This window comes from Dreissena polymorpha, chromosome 9, assembly GCF_020536995.1.
Source record: "Dreissena polymorpha isolate Duluth1 chromosome 9, UMN_Dpol_1.0, whole genome shotgun sequence".
In the NCBI taxonomy this organism is placed as follows: Eukaryota; Metazoa; Mollusca; class Bivalvia; order Myida; family Dreissenidae; genus Dreissena; species Dreissena polymorpha.
Genome location: NC_068363.1, coordinates 26,017,136 through 26,042,553, shown reverse-complemented (window position 1 = coordinate 26,042,553; position 25,418 = coordinate 26,017,136). Strand labels below are relative to the sequence as shown.

Genomic DNA, 25,418 nt, shown 5'->3' with positions numbered 1-25,418 from the left:
CATCATTATAATAATCAGCATAAATACACCATAGTCTGCAGTAGCATAATAATCTTCAGCATCAAAAGAATCACTCTAATAATAATCATCATCATCATTATTATTGCATAATTTATTTGTAACTTAATAATTACAGCATATTCATCATCATAATAATAATAATCATAATTATCATCAACGTAACGTGATAATCATTATCATGTGGTGATATGTTTATATATCCCAGCATTATTATCATCATCATCATCATCAAGAGGCGACGATTCAGAAGTCATACGTCTCCCCGATCTTGGTGAGGAAATCCTCGGTGGTCAGTTCGTATTCTTCCCATAGCTGGCCAATCTGCTCGTCAAGATTTACATGGACGTTGCGTCGGACCCGCCCGGTTCCCTCTCGCACCAGCTGGGCCTGCACTGGCAGGTACTCGGCCTCGCGCCGCAGGAGAGGTACCAAGACATAGAAGGAGCACTTGTGGTCGGCTGCCTTCAAACTCAACCGACGGTGCCGCCCTTAAAAACAAAACACTTATAAGACAATGCAATATAATTTGTAATTCGCTTTAGTAACACAATAAAATAAAATTACGTACACTTTAAGGTACTTACAAACAATATTTAGTGAACATACAATATACAGACAGACTGAATGTCAGGCGTTGTAGGACGGTTGCGGCAGTCATTGCAGATGAAGGTAAGAACAATATCCCCCCCCCTCTTTGCACTAAAATATTCTGTCGCGGATATGCCTACAAAGTGTTTGCACCTATGCCCGGTTTTATGATCTTTATCAGGTTGTTAAATACATGTGTGGTGTGTATTCGGGTTAAAAGGTAACACAAAATGTAGATCTTAGTTGATAAATCAGTAAACTTTGAACTGACAATGAACTGACAATAGAATAAATGAAAAAATGCAAATGATAACCATGACAATAAATTTAATAATAAATTAAAACATTTATATGACAGTACAGTTTAAAAAAAATAATAAAGGCGAGTATCAATTTCATTATCCAATATAATTTATTAAGAAATACACCCGCTTCAAATAGGTGTAATAAAATATAAGGCCGAATAAGCCTGGTCGATTTGGGGCCGAAAGAGCTTGGGGCCGAAAAGCCTGAAATTTCGGTCTGGGCCGAAAGAGCTTGGGGCCGAAAGAGCCTGCTACCAGGCAGCATGATAGTTTCCCACAATGCAAAATTCATGCAGGTTATGGCGGTCATGTTAGAACTTCTGGAATAAGTTGCGAAACTTTAACCAATAATGTAAGTAGCCCTTTAATTATATAATGCATGATCAGTGTTGTGTCTATCAAAGTAACGCTGGTATTTATATGAAATGCCAAATCTTTAATCGCTTATTTAAATGCTATTCCCGAATTTCTATTTTTATATAATTATCGATATGTTCGAATCCAACTATGTTGTAAATATTATCAGCTTACACTTTGAATCATTTTTAATTGACTGTTTAGGTGAATCTGTACATTAATATGTTATTTAATCTAACATTATTTTAAGTAGACGCTTGCACTAGGTTAAATATCACAACGCAATAGCTTCGGTCAAAATCATTGAGTTGTTTGGTGTCTCATAGTTCTGGCTTCCATAACTTTAAATGTCGCTTTTTATGATTTTTGACAGGCGCGACTTTATAGTTATGGACCAACCCCATTAGGAAAGTCAACCAGAAATTCATGAAAAGTTGACAGTTAACAAAGATCGGTCCAAAACAGCCTTTTAAACAGTTATTGACCGAAAATGAAAGCATGTCACGATATAATGATGTTTTATATACACATTTACCTCACTTGAGCTCAAAATTCGGTGAAAAACATGTCCATATTACTGCTTTATTCGGGATTAGTGAATGAAATCAACACCATGGAAGACATTTTGAAATGGAACTCTCGTGAGAGTTCACGGTCACGGTCAATCTATTTTTAGGTCCTTTTTTAGAAACAAACATGTGCTTAGTTTGTTTACATACACAAATTGACGAAAATGGCATTTCCAGGAGTTTTACTTCACTGGTGTCTGTTTTGTGAATTTAACAAGAAGCAATCACTAGTTAATAGAAGTATCCTCATGGTTATTGCAAAACTCATCGATGCAAATGGAGAATTGGATTGATTTTGAGTGGAAATACACTGGAAAATGACTATGCATGTGTTAACTTGGAAAATGTGTAAGATGTCAGATTTTGACAGAGGAAGTGCCAACAGTTGGCAGATGTCAATCAAGACTTTCAGGACCTGGGCGAGCCCCTTATTTGTCTCATTTAGTCTGCAACCATGGAGCAGTGCAGAGCATGTGGATGCTCTTTGAAAAAAGCAAGAAGTGTTGCAAGTAAGCTTCATGGCCATGGGATGAACCTCACGGTAGGAGAGGGAGTGAAGGAAACTTTTAATGTGGATTTAACACCGGGAAGAAATGTGTGTGGTGATTGTTTTTAAAAATTAAGTCAAGTGACTGTTCTGTCTCAAAAAGTAAAATATGACAATATCAAATTGCGAACTCAGAAAAGAAAACTAACTAATTCTGGACATTTTGAGAAGGATCAGACTAACAAATTGAAGTCACCTGTATCATTTTCACCATCACCAGCAGCAAAAAGAATATGCTTTTCTCCAAAGAAAGCCAGTACACCCAAACAGAATGTAAAGGTAACATTTTGTTATTTAATGTATTCCTTCTGTATATGCCTATGTAGAAACATTAGCTTGTAGTGTACCATTGAAGACATTACTCTTTATAAAATCCTGGGTTCATTTGCATAAAAACTGTAGCTTTAATTTGATACTTACTTTAATTACTGAATTCCATTTTAGTTAAATAAATGCATGTTTAGCCAGTATTTATAATATTTAAGAATATAAATGAAAACTTGTTACTGTTACATGTGTACGGATGACCTGTCTTCAGTATTATATTGATATTTAAGAATAGGAATGAAAACTTGTTACTGTTACATGTGTAAGGATGACCTGTCTTCAGTTACCCATATTGAAAACTATTATTATAATTATTATAAGAAAAAATAAAAAGAAACTGTTAACATTAGATAAGAGACATTGAAATACTGATAACAGAATAAATACTCAATAATTCCAAAAGACCATCAAGCACAAGTTAGAAAACATTAAGTTATGAGCATTAATATCATTAAAATCTGTAGGATTAGTAAGGTTTAATTACTTTTTTGTAAAATGAAGGTGTAAAATCAACCACACAACGGCATAGCAAGCAATCATAAAAAACACACGGTGTTAACCTTTCCATTGAACAGCTCTTTATTCATGACACACCAGATATGCTTCATGTAAGTAATGTATTTAAGAACTAATAAATAGCTTAAACTTTTAACATTGTTTGCTCTCAATAGAAACCTACCGGTACTACCTTGGTTGAGACCATAGTTCGTCAGGTGACTAACACAAACTATGATGCTGCTTAAAGAACAATGATGAAAGGCTCCCAGAAGGCTTTTGCAGACATAAAAAAATCATAGGTCTGCTTGTCCAGGATGAAGTAAGGGCATTCTCAAAAACACTGTCATCTCTTAGACAGGATTTGACATTAGAGAGCATTGAGAAGTTCAGTTGGACAGCTTTTCTCAAAGAAATCGATTCAGGGCTACCTCTTCTGTCAACTGTGTTGCGGCCTGCAGCAACCACTAGACGAACAAAAGACAAGATATCAAGATTCTTGCATTTCTTCAATAGGCCACATAATGCTCAATGTACTTAAAACCTGATAAACATTCCGATATGAAGTTATAAAGGAGTGCATGAAATTTTACAAAAACTTAAATCTTAAATGAAATGAAGCAGTTGTTGTTCACAAGACTTGTCAAACTAATTATTTAACTCTTTCAGTGCTGGAACCAAATTTTGAAGGCCTTTGCCAACAGTTTGGATCCAGATGAGACGCCACAAAATGTGGCGTCTCATCAAGATCCAAACTGTTTGCTATTCTGATAGTAACTCTTTCAGTGCTGGAACCAAATTTTGAAGGCCTTTGCCAACAGTTTTGATCCAGATGAGACGCCACAAAATGTGGCGTCTCATCAGGATCAAAACTGTTTGCTATTCTGATAGTAACTATTTCAGTGCTGGAACCAAATTTTGAAGGCCTTTGCCAACAGTTTGGATCCAGATGACACGCCACAAAACGTGGCGTCTCATCAGGATCCAAACTGTTTGCTATTCTGATAGTATTCTTTGAAAAAAATCATAGAAAATGCTAATTTTAGAAATTCAGCAGACAACATTTTTGCAGATAACAAATTTCCCAGCATTCAAAGGGTTAATAAGGAAATAGTGCAATGTAATGTATATAAATATCAAATTTTATGAATGACATTTATTTTTGCAATTTGTTTGCTTATATTTTTAAAGAAACTTACAATGTTGCAGTTCTGGTAACAAGATTGGTCCTTTGGTACCTGTATTTGGACTTCTTGTGAGTATCATCCTTCATAAAAGATTTCCAGCCAAGTTCAAGTTCCTGCAACAAATATTATCCATACAGATGTTCCGATCAGGCTGTAACCACAAGGTAGGCTAAAAAGTACTAATTTGAGTTAAACAATGTGTATTACATTGCATGACAAGCTTGAGTCATGGAACAAACAAGTGCTCTGTCTGTTAAAATCTTTATTGTAATTAAAATTTTAACTGATGACTGTTAATGAACTACTTTAGCTTAATATGCCATTACACAAGTTAAACATTTTGCAGATATTCAGATGGTTTCATAAGTTTGGACTATGCATGAGTATCCATACAACAAGACAACTTGTAGATCGTCTAGGAAAAAGCTATGACAACAAAATAAAGGAGTGGAAACAGAACATAGAAGAGGTATAAAATATCCCAGAAAAAAAATTAACAAAGCAAAAATGCATGATCAATAGCTACCTTGTACATACACTTACTATATCTTGGCCTTTAATCGTCATTATTTCATAGGAAACAATAACTTTTGCAAACTAGCTTTAAAAATGCCTACCTAACTGGAAATAAACATTTTTTGCAGCATGTTCTACATGTGAGACCAACACTGGTAGCTGACACAAGAACTGATGAGAGTGAATGGTCATCTCTCAGTGACAGTGAGGTCAACATGTCTGATGAAACAGATGATGACGAAGATCTGGATGAAGACCAGGAAATTCAGGACCTGTCCCTGGTGTTGGAAGACACAATACTGTACTCGGAGTCAGACGACGATGAAGAATTTGTTCCACTCCCTGAAAGATCTGAAATGAATGGTATGTTTAAATTTAAGAAACCATACCCTGCTCAAACTTAAGCAAAACAAACAATTGTATTTTACAGGTAGTTTAGCAGTAGTTAATTTGTATGAAGTTATTGTATGTTACACACTAGTACACTGAGGAGAGTGGACCATTAACAGTACTTTATTGTAGACAACTTTCTTTTAATCCATTATTTTAATTTTTGTGGATATAAAACCCACTTTGCCTGTGTTTGGGAAAATAAATTGTGTTTATAAATGCATTTTTTTCTCTACGTTTTTTCAATATTGGTTCGAATCAATATGCCCTATATTTTAATAACTGTTTTAAAATTTAACAACGAGAATTTACTAGGAATACTTTACCTCAGATATACCAGGTTTTTCTGTGTGCTGGGACAACGTCCAGAAAATGTCAGTAGCGCGCCACCAAAGCAGGCATAGTGGAAATAAGATGCTGCTGTGGGCAAACTGCTTTGCAACGCTTGACAGAATCAGCTTCACATCCTCTTCTTGTTCCTGGGAAGAAACAGTACCAGCCAGTTCCATTGATCTAAAAGTAAGCATTCTTTAAAATGTACCCTTGGAGCTGATAAAGCTGAAAAAATAATTTTAAATTACAAAAAAGCTGCATGTTTGTAATTGTATTGAAGTGTAATGGAAATTATTTATTTTCATTTTATATTTTGTATTTTTAAACACTGCATTTGGCTAATTTATTAACATCTAATCACTCTATTGAATGTCAATGCTCAAATACGCATTATGTGTGACAGACATTCCTACCAAGTGATTAGGACTGGAAGCAGCTACGCTCCAGGATGGAGTTGATTGTTGCAAGGACTCTAGCAAGTATCCTTGACCTTGACATCCCAGTGCAGCAGCATCTTCCTCACAAGTATTCAACAGAATCTGCGAAGAAAAGTGAAGTTGTAAGCGTTATTTTAATTTGTTTTATTTCTGCTATTGTAAATGTATACTTGTATTGTCCCCTACTGGTGAAACCTGAGGGGACTTATGGTTTGCGCTCTGTGTGTCAATCTGTCTGTCAGTCTGTCACACTTTTCTTGATCCTGCGATAACTTTATAATTTCTTCATGTTATTTCATGAAACTTGAAACGTGGACAGATGGCAATATGGAGATTATGCATGTCAATTCATTTTGTTCCTAAGTCAAAAATTGTGGTTGCTATGGCAACAAATATAGATACTTTTACTGACAATGGTGGAGTTTCACCAGTAGGTGACAATATTGCTTGTAAATTTCTGGTTCATAAATATATCTGTATGAAATACAGAAATACACATGTATCTCTTAAACGTTACATGATCATTTTAAATATATAACACTCTTTAATGTTCTTCAAGGTCAACCTTGGTGTTGTGAAAGAAAACCCTGCAACATGCAAACGTGTAATTGAGATAATGAAGTACCTTAATCGATACACACCGAGGGATGTTGAAGGAACACCCTGGCCTATAATTTGTCACGGGGACCAGCTGTCGGTGGAGCGTATGATAGAGTGTAGGATAGCCATGTCCTCCTCTGCTCTCCCTGGGGACCGTCTAGAGGGGCTAATACCAAGACCACAGAACTTCCATAAACGAATTGTGCTCCTACAGGTATAGAACAAAAAAATCATGATTCATGATCATGATTCAACTTATATATAAATGTACAGAAATAAGAAACCTGAATAAATAATGTATTTGGATTATGAGTCTAATTACTAAAGCTTATCCATATATCATACGACACATATGATAGAATTAATTTTATTGAAATTCACAGGTGACACTGGATACCCTTTTTGGAAAAGGGGCGTGTGACAAAGGCACACTTACTAAAATAAAGAATGTCTTTGGACATAGAAATGTGAAAAAAAGCTTCAGACTGTATGAACCATTTGACAAACTTTTTGGACTTTGTAACAGAAGGTCACATACTGTTGTTAGCAGCACAACTTCGAAAAAATGAGAATTTTAGCGAACAGCTTACATCTTTGGAAGACGTTACACAGTTTGCCAAGGAAATTATTCAATTCATATGGCCAAACACCAATGAATACGTGGCTGCCGTTGAAGATGACAGGAAGTATACATGCATATGTGATGAAGAGGATGGTGAGTAAATTCAGAATTGACTGGAAAAAAAGAGAAATAATTCAGTTTAAATATATAAGCTTACCTTGTGTAACAAACAAATATTCACTTTGCATTACAGTATTTTAAATATAAGTCAAATGACTAAGCAGTCTTCATTCTCAAAACAGGAGGTGCAGAATGGATAGAATGTTCAAGTACCATGAGTTGCCCAACGAGATGGTTCCACAAGGACTGTGTTGACGTGCCGGATGGTGCAGAAGATGATGACTGGTGGTGCTCCCCAGAATGTCAAGCACGGGGCCTTAGTTCATATTGCTGTGGAAAGCAGTTGGAGAGCACATGGATACGGTGCTCATCAGAGGCTGACTGTGTACGTGGCGAGTGGTTTCACACAGTCTGTGTGGGGACAAACGATACTTCTGGTTAGTGTCATAATTAATTATTTTGCATAAAAATATATCATTTATCATTTAAAGGTTATTAACTTTAAATACTCATTTCTGTTTATCTTCCAATCATGATTTTTTTCAGGAATATGGCATTGTTCTGAAGTCTGTAGGTCAGGCAAGGAAATTGATCACAAACAGGCATATGCAATGAGTGTCCTGTGGCGTGGCCTCATGCACATGGCAGAAAGGGACACGGAGAGGGAAAACGACGGGTAAGCCATGATAAGCTTTTGGCGACTGAATATGCTGGAGTTTTGGGAACATGGCCACTACAAATACCTGACACTGGCCTTTAGACTTTTGACCTGTAAGATGATATTTAATAAGAAACCAATATAAAATTAATGTTATGAATTTCTAAACAAAATTTCATACATTTAAATCATAAAAATGCATACATATATTTTAACAGTAAATTTGATAAAGTATAATTATAGCTTTTATATCCATTATGGTATTATTTTGCATAGTTTTATGTGTCCGGAATGCAACAATCCGAAGTAATGTATACTTTTTATTCATGTAGCTGTTAGTGGTTGGATGCCCAAGCGGATATCAGAAAACCTGATATGGAACAGTACGGCCAATTTGCGAGGGGAACCTGGATGTAATGTACCTTTGGACCTGCTGAATGAGTTCCTAAACAATGAATTCAAAAGTATGTATTTGTCGTTGTTGTTGTTGTTCTTTCAGTTCAATTTACATCTGAATATGTTAAGCGCACATTTAGTCACTATATCTTAAGAGCGTCTGTATGATCATGATAATCAGCTGTTCACTGTCAAAGGGAAAATGTAAACACAGGAGAGATTGAGATAAGTTCTTGTACTTGCTACTTGTTATTAATTAATTTAATTTTAGACCTGATTGGGAAACAAAAAGTATGTCTTGCTAATGTGAACACGAACTCAGCTGAACAAAAAACTTTGTGAAAAGAAACTTTGATATAATTTAAATTTTGCTGAATAAATATGTACTTTGAGAATAAAATATTTTGTATTGTTTTCTCATTACTATGCACACAGTTACTTATTCTTTCTATAGCAGCCTTAAATTTCTGTTTGAACTTTTGTTCCAGCCAATCTGAAACGGGTCAAAGGCCAGTATACTGATTCTGCAGTTCAGCGCTGCAGTCTGATTTCCGGAACAGTTGGTAAAGGTTTAGAAGAAAAATTCATGAGCCAGGTGATGGACAAATACATTGGTCGATCAAAAAGTGCACATGCAGTGCACACACGAGACTTAAAGAAGTTTGTGAAATTATATAAAGGTGAACGCCTTTTCCAATGCCTGCCTGGAGGACATCACAGTTCTTATGAACATTTTTTTCACAGTATTCCACTGAGAACACCTTCAAAACTAAAGGACAGATTGATGAAATATTGTGTTAAACTTGACACAGAAAGGTTGCTGTGCAAATGAATCAGAATATTTGATCATAGTACACTATAGTAGTACTGAAGTTGTTGAATAAGTGACTTACATGCACCAACTATTTCTAACTTGCAACTTTAAACGTATTTGCTTCATATTTATGGAAAATTAATAACCAATAGCTGCTTATAAAATAAACAATTATGTCTATTTTTAAATTTTTCAGTAGGACATTGCACCATGACAATTAACTTGCATACTTACATGATTTTTTAGCATGGATTTGCTGATGGTGGCACTGCTCACTTTTCTTGATACGAGTTTTAACAGTAAACTTTACAAAGTCTGAGAAAATGTTGTACAATGCACAGGCTTCATGTAAATGTCAGCATATATAAATGGCAGCAAAATGTCCATATCACATTTTGTATTTGAGTACTTGATGATGGCCAGGATTTATTGCAAAAATGGTATTAGAATATGCAGCCACATTTAGGTTGTGTTTTCTAATCCTCACTAGCTACCGAGTGAGTATTGTTAAAACTTTCACAGTTGAATGGCCTAAATGTGAGGATGACCATATAAAACATGTGAGATTAGTTCCTTGCTTGACAGCAAATATACAAAAGCAAAACTCTCAGCAGTATAGCACTGCCATTCAATGGTAAAAAATGTCCATAAATGAGCTGTTCCGGGCCATTACTATGTCATTCATTGTTAGATTTTAAAATCATTTGGCACATTTGTTCACCATCATTAGCAGGAGGTCTCAATGCGAAAGAATTACGTCGATATCTTCAAGGTCAAGTTCACACTTTGAGTTCAAAGGTTAAAAATGGCCATAAATGAGATTGTCCCGGCCATAACTATGTTGTTCATTGTTAGATTTTAAAATCATTTGGCACATTTGTTCACCATTATTGGCAGGAGGTCTCAATGCGTAAGAATAACGTCGATATCTCCAAAGTTAAGTTCACACTTTGAGTTCAAAGGTTAAAAATGGCCATACATGAGATTTTCCTGGCCATAACTATGTTGTTTAAAATCATTTGGCACATTTGTTCACCATTATTGGCAAGAGGTCTAAATGCGCAAGAATTACGTTGATATCTCCAAAGTCAAGTTCACACTTTGTGAGTTCAAAGGTTAAAAATGGCCATAAATGAGATTGTCCCGGCCATAACTATGTTGTTCATTGTTAGATTTTAAAATCATTTGGCACATTTGTTCACCATCATTGGACATTGTGTCATGCAAAAGAATCACGTCAATATCTGAAATGTCAAGGTTACACTTTTGTCCACCATGCTTTCATTGACTGATGGATTTATGCGTGTCCAAGTGTTAAATTAAACATTAACATGAACATGAACATTTCTTCTGGCAGTTAGAGCAGCACAGGCACATATTACATTCACATGCAACGCATTTGCTGTTATTGCCACACACTTTTGTTGGTGCCTTGAATGTCGGAGTCACCGACAACAAATCCATAATGTATTGCCGGTAGCATTCCTCACTCTTGACAAGTGTCTTCATTTCCTCTGAACAGTTCAGCAGGGATACTTTGGTAGCATACATTTTGGCCTGTGCTGCCTTTCCATCACGACCGGCCCTTCCGACCTCCTGCCAATAATCTTCTAATGTTTTTGGTGCCCCCCAGTGTATAATAAATCTTATATCTGGAATGTTTATGCCAATTCCAAATGCAATTGTAGATATTAGAAATCTTGTGCAAGAATCTGGTTGGGTGAACTCTTCCAAGATTGACTTAAGGTCACTGTTACACATTCCAGAATGGTACAGTTTAAACACCTTGGCGCCATCAGCTGCGGTAATGTCCAAGGCAAGTCTTGCCATCTGAGTGATTCCACTGGAAGTAAATTTCACTTATAATAATTAAAAAACACATTTTATGGGTCCTGTGTTATATAAACATGTAGTTCATGCTTCATTAATTTGTTATACTCAAGATCGTATATTATTCAATTCATTAATACACTCTTATATTCTTATAAATTATAGGAATATAAGAGTGTATTAATGAATTGAAAATATATAAGTTATACTGTCCATTAAATACTGAATATATTCATGTATATGTTATACCTTTGATTATTCCTTACAAATTCATGTTCTTTGTAGCTTTATTTTACGTTATGAGCAGGTATTTCACAAAATATTTGCTATGGTACGGAAGGAAATATTTGTGTATCACATGTTACTCACAATACTGGGGTACAAAAGGAAGTTTTAATTGTTATTGTTTTATCTCATTATTTTCTAACTTGTTGTACATACGTTACATAGATAACAGCTTTCTCAGCCATCTTGCCCCTTTCAATAATCTGGTCTAAATACCAGGTCATGGCTGTGAAATCCATCCCAGATTCACACTTTATCTCCAAATGTATGTTAGGTCTGGAAAAAAATACTTTGAACTTTATATCTATCTAGTGCATGTATATATATTGTCTTCTATGAACCAAAATGTGGAGTATTTGTCTCAAATATGCAATAAAGTTATACACTGTAAATGTCTTAGGTGTTTTGAAATTATGAATCGATTGCAAGTGTCATATAAAACAATTGGAGTCATTGCAAATTCATGATTATATACCTGTCTGGAACCTCCCATTCAACTTGAATGTCTGGTTGGAGTTGCAGCTTCTGGATCAAAGCTAGCCGCACTGTCTTGGTGCATGTTGCAGATAGAAGTAGCACTGGCACATTGGTGAAAAAACTTCTCAGCTCAACAATTCTGTTGAATGCTGGTCTGAACTCATCACCCCTAAATAAGTTAAATGCTAAGTATAATTTTAAAAAACAACATCCATTATTAAAAATACACATTCTAGCAAACAAGTAGGCACTATAAACGTGTTAGTGCATTTAATTGCAATCACATTTGAGAACTTGTGATAATTTATTAATGAAACCTATCTCATGCTCCATAGTGGGGATTGTACCTCCCAATTACTTAGTGTTCACCATATCCATTAGAACCTTGTTATTTTCCAGTGTTTGGCGCATATTAAAATATTTTTTTCAAAGCTGGTTACTGACTAAAAATGAGTAATGTGGAAGTAATTGTATTTTAAGTGACTATAACTAATTTAATTACCAAGAATGAAGTAGATGAGCTTCATCTATAGCCAAAAGTGACATTTTATCTGTGTACACATTACTTTCCAGAAAAAACCTCCACCTATCGATGTTATCCAGAATCTTAGGGGAGAAGAAAATGATGGTGTACATCCCATCCTCCAACCCTGTTAACAAGCATTTTATCCATTTCAGATGAAATATATGAATTAATTGTAAATATATCAGAACAAAATTAGGGATCTGTTAAATGAGATTGCAATGCTGAATGATTTTTTAATCCGAACACTATTATTTGTTACTTTAATGTTATGCTACTTTATTCTTTAACTAACTTTCATATATATATATTTGTAAATAAATATTGGTGGGGCAAAAACAGTACATATTTACATATATATTTCACCCACATTTCTTTTCTTCTGCACTGATATCAGGACCACAGATAACAGCACTTATTCCCATGCTAGTCAACTGGCGAACCTGGTCATTCATTAGAGACCTTAGTGGGGAAACAATAATGGCATAGAAATGTATCTTATGCATGTTTTTTTATCATGAGGGGTGGCAGAATGTAACATGCACTTTTACCAAACCCTGTTGGAAAAATAGCCATACAGTCAACTTTGTTGAAAATGCTGGCTATAACACTAATCTGTTTATCTTTCAAATCATTGAAAGTGAACTTGAATTCGCCCTTCAAACACTCGAATTCTCGCGCTATTAAATCTCGAGTAGCCATGCTTAAAATACGCCACCGGAAATATCAATCGATTATCCGTAACATGTATATTGCATGTACTTTCAGTAAGGAACTTTAAGTACTTACTACCATCGGGTAGATCTACTTATTTCTTGTTATTTTTGAATGAACACCTGCTATCTAACAATATGTAACGAACGAACAGTTAAATTACTATCATATTTGAAAGTTTCAACGACATCGGTATGCAATGTACGCCAGAATTATTAAAATAATATAGTGTACTGTAAAAAGCGATCGTAATGTTTACGAAAATATTAATAGAAACGGCCAAGGTCGATCCGAATGTATCCGAGTGTAACTCTCGCAGTCACGTGACGAAGCAGCAATGGCGACCAAATCACATACTGTTTTCTGATCACAGACATTTTCAGGTATATGTCACGTTATATGACAAGAAAAACATAAAATGATAGCCCTAAGTGATGAATTTGTCTCTCTGAGCCAGTTAGCTATGGTATTTTCTCTATGAACTGCAAATTGACTGAATTATAGCGTGACATAAATATGTTACGACGCTGGTTGACTTTCGATACGGGGTTCGCTTCAGCGTACAGGTCTGTCAATACTATATAAACTGTACGCTGAAGTTTCTTTAGCTAGGTGTTTCAATGACACACAGTCACGTTTGAAGCTCGTGTGATAAAGCTGATATTTTAAAACGTGGGGGGTGATTTTAAATTACGAGTGTAGATAGATAGATAGCGGTCCATGGAAACACCGAATTCCACTTTTCACCGAATTACAACCGAATTCCTCTTTTCACCGAATTACAACCGAACTACACATTAAAATGATCGTTTGTATCGATTAGATACGGGTTCTTCACATGACGCCAGGCTGTTACCGGATTCCACTTCCACTAATCACAGACCGACTGGCCAGTTTCTATCAATTGTTTTGCGTTGTTTACAGTTTGCAGATTTTTCGACCACCTTTATTAGTTTCACGCGTCTTTAATCCACTATTCACAAGTTTTTGACACGATGTCAGATTGAATATAATAGATAATTGGCCAATAAAGAATTTCGATGTGTTTGATGATTGTCCTTCGAAAGTTATAAAAGTCAAATTTTCCATGTTCCATAATTTTATAAATTGTAAAATTGCTGTACTAACATTAATGTATCATTTAATGGCAAATACTTATATACGGAGTATACGGTCCAGATTTGCGGACCATAAAGAACATGTCTGACTTAATATTGACTGCGTGTTCCACTTCTTTCAATATTGTATCAATAAATTTTTTAAATTTTATAATGTAATGTATCTGTAATGACATTAATGACAAAATACTTGTTTAAATTTGAACATCGGCGGATTATACGGATCAAGTGTCAGAGCGAGAATATACGATTTTGTCAAAAATGTATGAATTAATATAAAATGTGTATAAACTTATTATACATATATTTCGATATATTTTAAAATAAAAGTTAAGAACAACACCTGTAATGCGAAATAAGCCAGATATAAAATCTGAATTTAAAATGTCAGTACAATAGAATGTCAGTACAATAGAGTTCGCCAGCGTGTATATCATGAATGTACGATATGAATCTAAATTAAGGTTTACGGATTTTTTTAATTTCCTTTCAGCGGCTAATTTCTTTTTGCTGTATTTTATGAAATTCGTCTTTAGTGTACATTTTTCATGCCTATTCAGTGTTTTGGTAACATATATTTATCAATATATTACAATTAAACACTTATAAAAATCGTATAATCTTGCTTTAATAAGGCCATCCTTAAAAAATAGTTTGCTTGGCATAACCCGACCCAGATAAATTTGGGTGGGTAGGTAGGTAGTGATTTTATTTTTTTTAGTAATTTTTTTTTTCTGACATTGAACTCCGACATATACCAAACTGAAAGGTAATTATCAAATTAAGCTCCAAGTCTACTGCCTCATGAAAGGAAATTGGTAAAGATTTTTCTGCACCGTCTGTATCACCGCACGTGAATTCGTAAGTCTATTTTTTCTATAAAGAACTTCGAAAATATAATATAATCGACGAAAAATACTTTATAATTATATACTATTTGGTTGACATATTACTTTACAATAGCATAATTGTGAGTAAAATACAACAAGGTAATTATAACATTTTAATTTTAATCAAGAACAGAAAATTGGGAAAGGTGCAACATCTGCGACAAAAAACACTCTGGATTAAAATGGCGGATGTTTTTAATGAAATTTAACGAGATTTAAGCATATTCGCAAATTATATTTTTTAAGCCAAATTCGCTATATACTTTCCCAAATGGCTAAGACAGCGCAAGCCCTGTAATAGTGAGCATTTATTTCAATAATAACACGTTCGCAATGCTTGCGCTGTCGTTCGCCATTTGAGTCATTTGCGAAACAATTGAGAATTTGGCTCAAGAAAAATCGAAAATGCGAAAATCTAGTAAAATTTCGTTGAAAACCTCCGCCGTTTTAATCCGGACTGGTACTCTATATTTGTCTCTTTGTTTCAATGAAAGTGTTAGCAATTCGAACAGTTAACGAAACCCGGTCTGTACCCGATTAAACATTGCTTGACCTTATTGTTAATGAAGTGCACATGGTAGCTGGCCAATCAGCTTTGAGCTTGCTTCCACATGACATGACGTTGTCGAATGAAGCGTGAGAACGGGTGGAGCTATCGGATAATATTGGGTCATTCATGCGCAGATGTTGAATAATTTGAATACACATTTAATTTCGCCGTCTGCCTCCAAAATAGCGACCGGTCGGATGTCGTATAAAGAGATAAGCAAATGAAACAAAAACGTGACAATACCCGTCAATAAATATTTCAAAACTGATCACTTTTTATCTTTCTACCGAATATTTACCGAACTGCATTAAAGAGTGACAATTTAATAATTAGTTATATGGCGATAATATTACACATCTCTGCCAAATGCCGAATTGAAATGAACGGTGATAATTAATTAATTACTTTTTTTACTCCCAAACTATCCTGAACAACAGCAGCGTATTTTAATTAAAGGGATACGAGAAAAAAGGGATGGTTTAATTGTATTTAAAGTCTAATTAATCGTATATGCATATGTCAAATAAATAGGCGACACAAATAAATACCGGAACGCATTTTGTTCATTGCTATTCTAGATATCCTTGAAAGAGCATTCAATTAAATGACTCAAATAACCGGAAAGGATATAAAGCAGAAAGGAAAAATTTAGCGGCAAGAAGTTTGGGCGAGCCAAAAAAATTTTTTTTTGGAAAGTAACAAAAGAAAAATTCAGTCGGGCCGAGTATAGTGGGTCGGTCGGGTTATGCCAAACAAAAGAAATTTTAAGGATGGCCTAAGTAGTTCATGTTCATTCAAGATTATGATACAATATAAGATATACAAATGACGAGGCCATAAACAGCAATATTTCTTGTTTTTCATTGTTAACTAACACATCAATTATCAATTAGTGAAATTATTAACATGAAACAAGATGGGCGTCCTCGAGGTGCAAACATATGCCGATATTGTCTACAATAATAACGATTGTCGCACTCAGTAATTGGTAATTACAGACGTGTTAATCATTTATGGTATATTCTCAACACATGAAATTGATAATGCGTTTCACAACAATCAGTAAGTGTCATAAATTGGGCGTATTCCAGATGCAAACATACAAGTCAATAATACGAGTGTTATTATACCCGTATTGACATTTTAAAATACGTTTGACTGCTAATTTTGAATAAAATGTATGAAGTAGATTTAAACAAGTGTTTGATAAAAAGATGCATTGATAAAAAATGCGTTGTTTGCAGAATTTTTAAGATAGAAACACAGGTGTATTTTTGTAAAAAATTTAAGTGATGAAAGAAATTTTAATAAACGTCACCAAGCAGCATATATTAATTCAATTTTATAAAAATATATTTTAATCATAAAAGTGCAAATTTGCGTGATGCTTACTGATTATAGGAATAATAAATGTCACAATTCAAATGAGTAAAAAATCTGAGAATATGATTAATTTGACATTTTCACATTAAACGACTTTTAACATAACGTCGGTAGACCCGAATAAATACACTTCATTTATATCAGGTCAATAACAATTAGTTTACTAAAACAGGGGAAGTCTACACTGTGTAATAGCAAACTGCTGTGTTGATCCGTATCTTATCAGCTCAATACACAGACCCCTGGCTACTGTACTGGAAAATTATATATTGCTAAAATAACTGATTTCTCTTATTGCCAAATGGTTGTGTACATTAAAAAAAACGGGAATGGAGCCACATCCCCGTTGTGAACTTTTTATTAAGTTCTCAGTATAGAGATAATCTAATTAAAGACGGCGCTAATTAAATGTGAAGCTGGATATTAACAAATATGATCCATTTCACTTAGCTCAACGTTCAATGAAACGCGCACTTAACAAAATTGTAAAACATCACGTGCATTTCTTTTTATAAATTCTTCAGAAATATTATATGTCACACATCGTTTTGTTTTGTTTATTTATTAACTCGTCCACAAAGAAAATAATGAAACATTTCTACATTAAATAAAGAAATATCGCATTTGTTTGTTATGTCTTTGTGCGCTCGACCGCTGTTTGGTATTTAACTGTTTAGTTTTATTTTTTCCGTATCTTTATTGTATCTTATTTATATGCGACTACGTGCTTATTTTGTGAAGAAATAAAAGATTCAAATACACTTGGAGACCCTTATAACGCTTACACATATTTCATGCTATTTTAATCTTGAAGCACATATAAATGTTCACTTGTTACATACATTGTCAAACTATTTAAACCTTTTACATCTTACATGTTATGTTAACCTTCAGAAGTGCTATACAATTTAACAGCAGTTTCCATAGTACAATGTATTACATTTACCCGATAAGTTCACGACTGTGTAATTTGGTAATCTATATTCCCTTTTCAAATTAATTCCGACATGTTTAGCAATTGAAAACATTGTGATAAAGGATAACTCTATTACATTTAAGTTCATTAAATATTTTTGTGTACGTGTTCATTTACATTTCCATCTTTTATTTCATATAATGTGTATGCTTTTGTTGATGATGATGCTTAATTCATTTATAATAAAGTATGTAATATTATTAATATCCATTTGCTTTTTACTAATATTGCTTCTTCCGTTAGTCCATTTATAACTTTCAACTACCTGAATTACTTATTCAAATCGCACACCCAACTGAATGTGTAATTCGTTTCTTGGGTAAATATGGGAGTGGACTGGACTTCGGTGAAAGTGTTTTTCGGTCCTCAATTAAATATAAAATGTGTAATTCGGTAATAACTTAGCAATTCTTCATCATCTTTAGGCTCTTATCAAATTAAAATCGACATGTTGAGCATTTTTATCATTGTGATAAAAGAATAAATTAAATATTTTAAGTGGAATTTGGTTTTAAGATATGGGCTCATTTCACCTTTTCCAACTGTCGTCTTAAAAGATTAAAAGCTGAAACATAGCACAATTAACAAAACTATGACGCAACCCCTAAAAAATGTAGTTTACTATTAAGTAAAAAAACAACATGTCAGTTAATTTTGGTTGAAGTATAGTGTAATTCGGTAATGATATTCGGTACTCAGTTGTAATTCGGTGAAAAGTGGAATTCGCTTGTAATTCGGTGAAAAGTGGAATTCGGTGTTTCCATGCACCCGATAGATAGATAGATAGCTAGATAGATGGATTAGATGGATAGATGGATAGATAGATAGATAGATAGATAGATAGATAGATAGATAGATAGATAGATAGATAGATAGATAGATAGATAGATAGATAGATAGATAGATAGATAGATAGATAGATAGATAGATAGATAGATAGATAGATAGATAGATAGATAGATAGATAGATAGATAGATAGATAGATAGATAGATAGATAGATAGATAGATAGATAGATAGATAAATAGATAGATAGATAGATAGTGATATTTAAACCCAAGCCAGCAATAACGACAACATAGATTAATATTAACACGTAGATTCTTTATAATCAATTATTTTATGATAATATAATGTTTATTTTCTAATAATGCCGCTGGCTCAGTGGTGTGTGTTGTAAATGTCAAATTGATAGTGGTTATGGTCGCCATTTATGTGCATTTAATGAATACATCCATATGAATTAATCTTGAATTAAAAATAATTTGTAATCAAATTATGTGATCAAACCAACACGTAGCTTTATTTACATCACATATTGAAATATAATGTATGTTTATGACAAACTGCCAATCTTGTGTCGTTTATTAGCACAAACTTTTAGTTTAACTAAAAATTAACAATTAAAACCCAGCAAGCAATAGCGACAATATTGAAAGTAAATTAAATCGTAGCTTTTTTATATTCGATTCTTTTGTGATACTATAATAGCCTTTTCTTATGTCCCAACATGATTTTTATTGGTAATATACATGTTTAAACAAACGAATCTTGATAACGAGGTAATACAAAAAGAGATTTTCACGTAATCATAAATATGTACACTACTCCGAAGTATACAAAACAACATGTTAGTCTCAGCTTGGTTTGAACGTGATCATTCTCAATTGACGAATCCGGTTTCCACAATGAAGAGTAAAGGATACTTCGCAGTACTCGAAATATCTACAATACTCTGAAGTATACACTCAAGCGAACGATGGTCGCCTTAACTTAAGATATTTATTTCGAATTATGCGCATGCTCAGTGTTGTGTTAAGTAAGTGTCAAATTGATAGTGGTTCTGATCGCGATTTGTGCGCATTTCAATAAATACCGCCATATGTTGAATTAAAACAGGAATGTAAGCAAATTATGTGATCAACCCTACATACTCACGTAGCTTTATTAACATCACATATTGAACTATAATATATGTTTATGACAAGTCTGCCAATTTTGTGTCGTTCATCAGCATGAACTTTTGGATAAACTTAAAAAAAAAATTAAAAACTGGAAATGTGAAGTGCGAAACAATGTTTTACCGATTAATGATATGGTCTCCAATTTTAATACTAATTACAAATAATGCAAACATAATCTGAAAGGCAATAGCATCACCAATATCGACACTTTCATATGCTTAATAAACGTTATGTTCGTTTTAGTGACAAGGCGTAAAAATGAAGCATGTTACTTCAGTACCTGTAGTATCTCGTTCTTGGAACTAGCTGTTAAAGAGGCAATTGCAGTTCGTGTGTATGTATTTTGGTGAACTTGGTGAGGTACAAAAGCACCACTCGTATACCAAATTCAGCAAACACTGAACACGAGGAACTTAATTATAATAAACCAATTAAATTTATCATAAGAAATTGTACAATATGTGATGTATTCGATGCGCCTATTGCTGTTACATGTTTACTACCCAGGTGCTGAAATATTTGATGCTAGCATTGACTAATTCATACATTACTACTTCCCACGTACTGAACTACAATCCGTCTGTACTAACTTGGTAGGCATAAGCCATGGTCGACACATTTCCACTCCAGTTAATAGACAGATACCCACATATTAAGCAAATGTTGTGGCAAAACATTATTACTATTCGATTTTGGGCAGGTTCCTATATGTTACGTATAAGATCCCACCGGTTCTCCTGATCTACCCGGTAAGGAACTTGTACCCACACACAGGCTCGTACATTGTGCATACTTGAATACAGGACTGGTTAACAAATTAATAAAATACTCGCAGAGTGTCTCGCTCTCACTACATATTTAATTGACTTGCTTCCAAATGGCAAGCATAGGCTCAGCCAGTTACACAACATGGGTACTGAATTTCTACCTGCATTATTAGATTTGGCTGAGACAGGTACGCTTTCAATGCTTGGTAACCGTAATTGTGTCCAAATGGTTAGCATATATGCTACTGCTTTTCTCTACTAAGGTATTGCAATGGGATAATCTTGTATTGTCTATCTTGTAAAATTGAAAACATCTTCGTTTCGAATGTAACGCCTTTTTCGGATAATATTTCAACAGCTGAAACAACTCTATCGATGATTCGGCATTGAAGCGGACATTTAACAAATGGTTTTCATGTTCAAATACAATACATATTATTATTGTTGATGATGCTTTTCCTTTTGGAGTGACTATGATATAAAATTATGAACTTCGCCATCTTTTCACTTTCAAACGACACTTCTCGCTTTGAAATGAACCGATCATCTACGATTTGGTATAAAATGAAGTGAGAAGAGCATTTTTTAACTTTGACTCTCGTTTTGCAATTTTGTCTATAGAGAAAACAAATTGATTGAGACAAAATAAAGTAACGACAACATGAAACTGTGGCGCACTTTATGGTATTTTCATGCAATATAAAATGGTGCAGGTTTTTTTTCCACTTTTTGGGAAGATAGCCAGCCATGGCCTTGGAATTGGGAATTTTATCGGCATTTTCATGAAATTGGGAAAATAAATTCATTAGCCTTTTTTCCACACGAAAAGTCCACTAAGTAGGGAAATACTAAATTTGATTTAACTCTTTATAATCATTCAAATTAAAAGAAAGAAATCATATAATACTTTGTTAGATGTAATTGAATTAAAATTGAGATAAAATACACATGAGACTTCTTTCTAAAAAAAAAATATTTTTTTTTTTTTTTGGAAATTGGGAATTTTTTGCCACATTTTGGGAAAAAAGTATACTTTTTTGGATTGGGAACATAGCCGAATTTCGGCTATAAAATCGGGACAAAAAAAACCTGATGGTGGTTGTATTTTAAATTGGAAAACCACACTACATGTCTTGGGCATGAACTATTGCGATTGTAATTTTCATGTCCAAATTCTAATGAAATCAAGCGATTCAAAGCAAGAATGAGATATAACAGAAATAGGAAAACCAAGTTTAGTGCGGAGTGCTAATGGAGTATTTAATATGCCCGACAACATGCATGTTTTTAGCTCACCTGAGCGATAGCTCGAGGTGAGCTATTATGATCACTCAGCGTCCGGCGTCCGTCCTTCCGTCCGTCTGTCTGTAAACAATTTGTAAACATCTTCTTCTACTAAACCATTGGGCCAATTTCAACTAAATTTCATGTGGAGCATCCCTAGGTCATGGGACAAAAGAATTGTTAAAAAAAATTTGATCACATAACCAAGATGGCCGCCATGACCATATATGGTAAAAACCTTAAAAAATCTTCTTGTCAGAAACCGCTCATCAGATTTTCAAAAAAATTCACAGGGATGACCTTTGAAGGCTCCCCTGAAAAAGTTGTTCAAACAAAATTTGATTCGTCAAAAAACATGGCCGCAGGAGCTCGTTTAACTTTGCATGTTTATTCGTTTTTGCCTATGTTGTGAAAACTTTCAAAAATCTTCCACATTTTTTGTCCGATCCTTTCCAAATTTGCACAGTGTCTTTATATCAATGAGGACACGAACCATACAAAAAATGAGAATTATTGGTCCATGAAGTACAGAATTACCTCCCCTTGAATTGAGAAAATGGTGTTTATGCAATGAAGTACACATTTTTCATCCAATTCTTTCCAAACTTGTAAGGATTTAGTATGGTTCAAACAAGGGAAACAACTAGGGTTTATGCATGTTCTTTTCATTACAGATTTGCCTCCCTTTAATTCATTCAAAATCTCATTTTACAGCAGAGATTCCAAATCTGACCTGTAAATGAGCCCCATATTTACTGCCAGTGCTAGGTTACCTGTTCCCATTTGATCATTCTTAAGTATTGGTCTTGTAATGCTGCTACTGCTTCTGCTACTGCTACTGCTTCTACTACTAGTACTACTACTACTACTACTACTACTACTACTACTACTACTACTACTACTACTACTACTACTACTACTACTACTACTACTACCACTACTACTACTACTACTACTACTACTACTACTACTACTACTACTACTACTACTACTACTACTACTAGTACTACTACTACCACCACCACCACCACCACCACCACCACCACCACCACCACCACCACGTACTACTACTACTACTTCTACTTCTACTACTACTACTACTACCACTACTACGACTACTACTACTACTACTACACTACTACTACTACTACTACTACACTACTACTACGACTACTACTACTACTACTACTACTACTACTACTACTACTACTACTACTACTACCACTACTACTACTTCTACTACTACTACTACTTCTACTACTACTACTACTACTACTACTACTACTACTACTACTACTACTACTACTACTACTACTACTACTACTACTACTACTACTACTACTACTACTACTACTACTACTACTACTACTACTACTACTACTACTACTACTACTACTACTACTACTACACCACCACCACCACCACCACCACCACCATTCACAGTGACAAAGAACGTATTCACACAATGGCTGCTACTACAACTTATAGCCCATATAGGGGGGCATGCATGTTTTACAAACAGCCCTTGTTTCTATGGGATTTTAACCACAACTGTTCATGTTTATCTCCGACACATATTTTTAGGTCACCTGTCATGAAGTGACACGGTGAGCTTATGTGATCGTGTGATGTCCGGCGTCCGTTGTGCGTGCCTGCGTTTGGCCGTGCGTCCGTCCGTCAACAATTTGTTCGTGTAGACAGTAGAGGTCACAGTTTGCATCCAATCTTGATGAAATATGGTCAAAATGTTTATCTTGATTAAATCCGGTTTGGGATTGTATTTGGGTCATCTGGGGTCAAAAACAAGGTCACTTGGTCAAATAATAGAACAACCTTCTGTAGACAATAGAGGTAATAGTTTTCATCCAATCTTTATGAAATTTGGTCAGAATGTTTATCTTGATGAAATCTGGGTTGGGATTTTATTTGGGTCATCTGGGGTCAAAAACAAGGTCACTAGGTCAAATAATAGAAAAACCTTGTGTAGACATTAGAGATCACAGTTTTCATCAAACCTTTATGAAATATGGTCAGAATTCTTGATGAAATCTGGGTGGAAGTGTATTTGGGTCATCTGGGGTAAAAATCTAGGTCAAATAAATAAAAAAAACGTTGTGTTGACAATAGAGGTAACAGTTTTCATCCAATATTTATGAACTGTGGTCAGAATGTTTATCTTGATGAAATCTGGATTGGGATTGTATTTGGGTAATCTAGAGTCAGGAACTAGGTCCCTAGGTCAAATCATAGAAAAACATTGTGTAGACAATAGAGGTCATAGTTTTCATCTGATCTTAATGAGTCAGGTGAGCGATTCAGGGCCATCATGGCCCTCTTGTTTTTAAGAATCTACTCAATTTTACAATAGAATCAGACATTCGATTTTAGATTATGAATAGACGTATGATTTTAGCTATGCTATACAAATTAGTTGTGTAATACCCTTGATAGTTGAAGCATTTACATGACAATTCATGAAAATAAAGTAATTATTTCTTGTTATCAGTTAGGTATTTTAACAAATTGCAAGCTAATAATGCATCTGATTCCCAAACCAGTTTCTCCAATATTCTGCATATAGACAAATACTCAGTCATCTTGAATCTTATCATGAACTGAGCTGACCTGTATTGACCACACATTTTCACTTCCTTCAGATCCCGTTTCCATTTATATTTACATGCATGTCAATCATCCAACGTTTACCAGGACAACCGAGTTCAACTTTAAAAAAAAAAACAACGAGATATGTTTATATAATTTTCACTTTAATGAAATGAAATGTTGTGCATAAAGTTAGTTATAATGTTTGCGCGATGATGATCTAAGATATTTACTACATGACGCTATATTCTTAAATCTTTTTCTAAAAAGAAGTAATGTAGTTGACACTTGTTTGTAGTTTTAGTTCATCGTTCCTAAAAAAAGTTGTCACTCTCTTGCTTTGGTATCTTTCCTACCATTGAGTAATTAAATGGTTATTAAATTGAATGCGTTTTAATTCCCTTTTATTATTGTTTAATTTGAGTTACAATGCTATGAGGTAAAATTGTATTTACACCTCAATGTATCATGAATATTGCTTGGCCAGGTGTGTGGTTGAGCGCTCTAAAATCGGTTTTAACTCCCAATGCTTTAACCGGTTTAAACCCCGGTTCCAAGGCGGTGACCCCAGCTAAATTATTATATGTGTTTATGTTGTTTTGTATTGTGCTGTTTTGTGCCGTTTTTTACTGTTTTGGCATTCGGTCACTTGCCATAAATAAAGGACCAACTAATCGTATATATATATTAGAATAAGAATTCAATACTGCTTCAGCAGCTGGAGTTTCACTTCTTTACATTGATGTAATAAGTTATTCTTAAAACATTGCACCATAATGCGTTTAACGGGTTTATTACATATATCTAGCCAAGTCAATATTAAACAAAGAA

At 34.3% G+C, this 25,418-nt stretch overlaps 1 protein-coding gene across 1 annotated transcript in view; it reads right to left on the bottom strand.

The window, feature by feature from the left end:
• LOC127843709 (endonuclease/exonuclease/phosphatase family domain-containing protein 1-like) overlaps positions 1-25,418 on the bottom strand; it is a 560,124-nt gene that overhangs the window by 83,989 nt on the left and 450,717 nt on the right. The window lies entirely within an intron of this gene.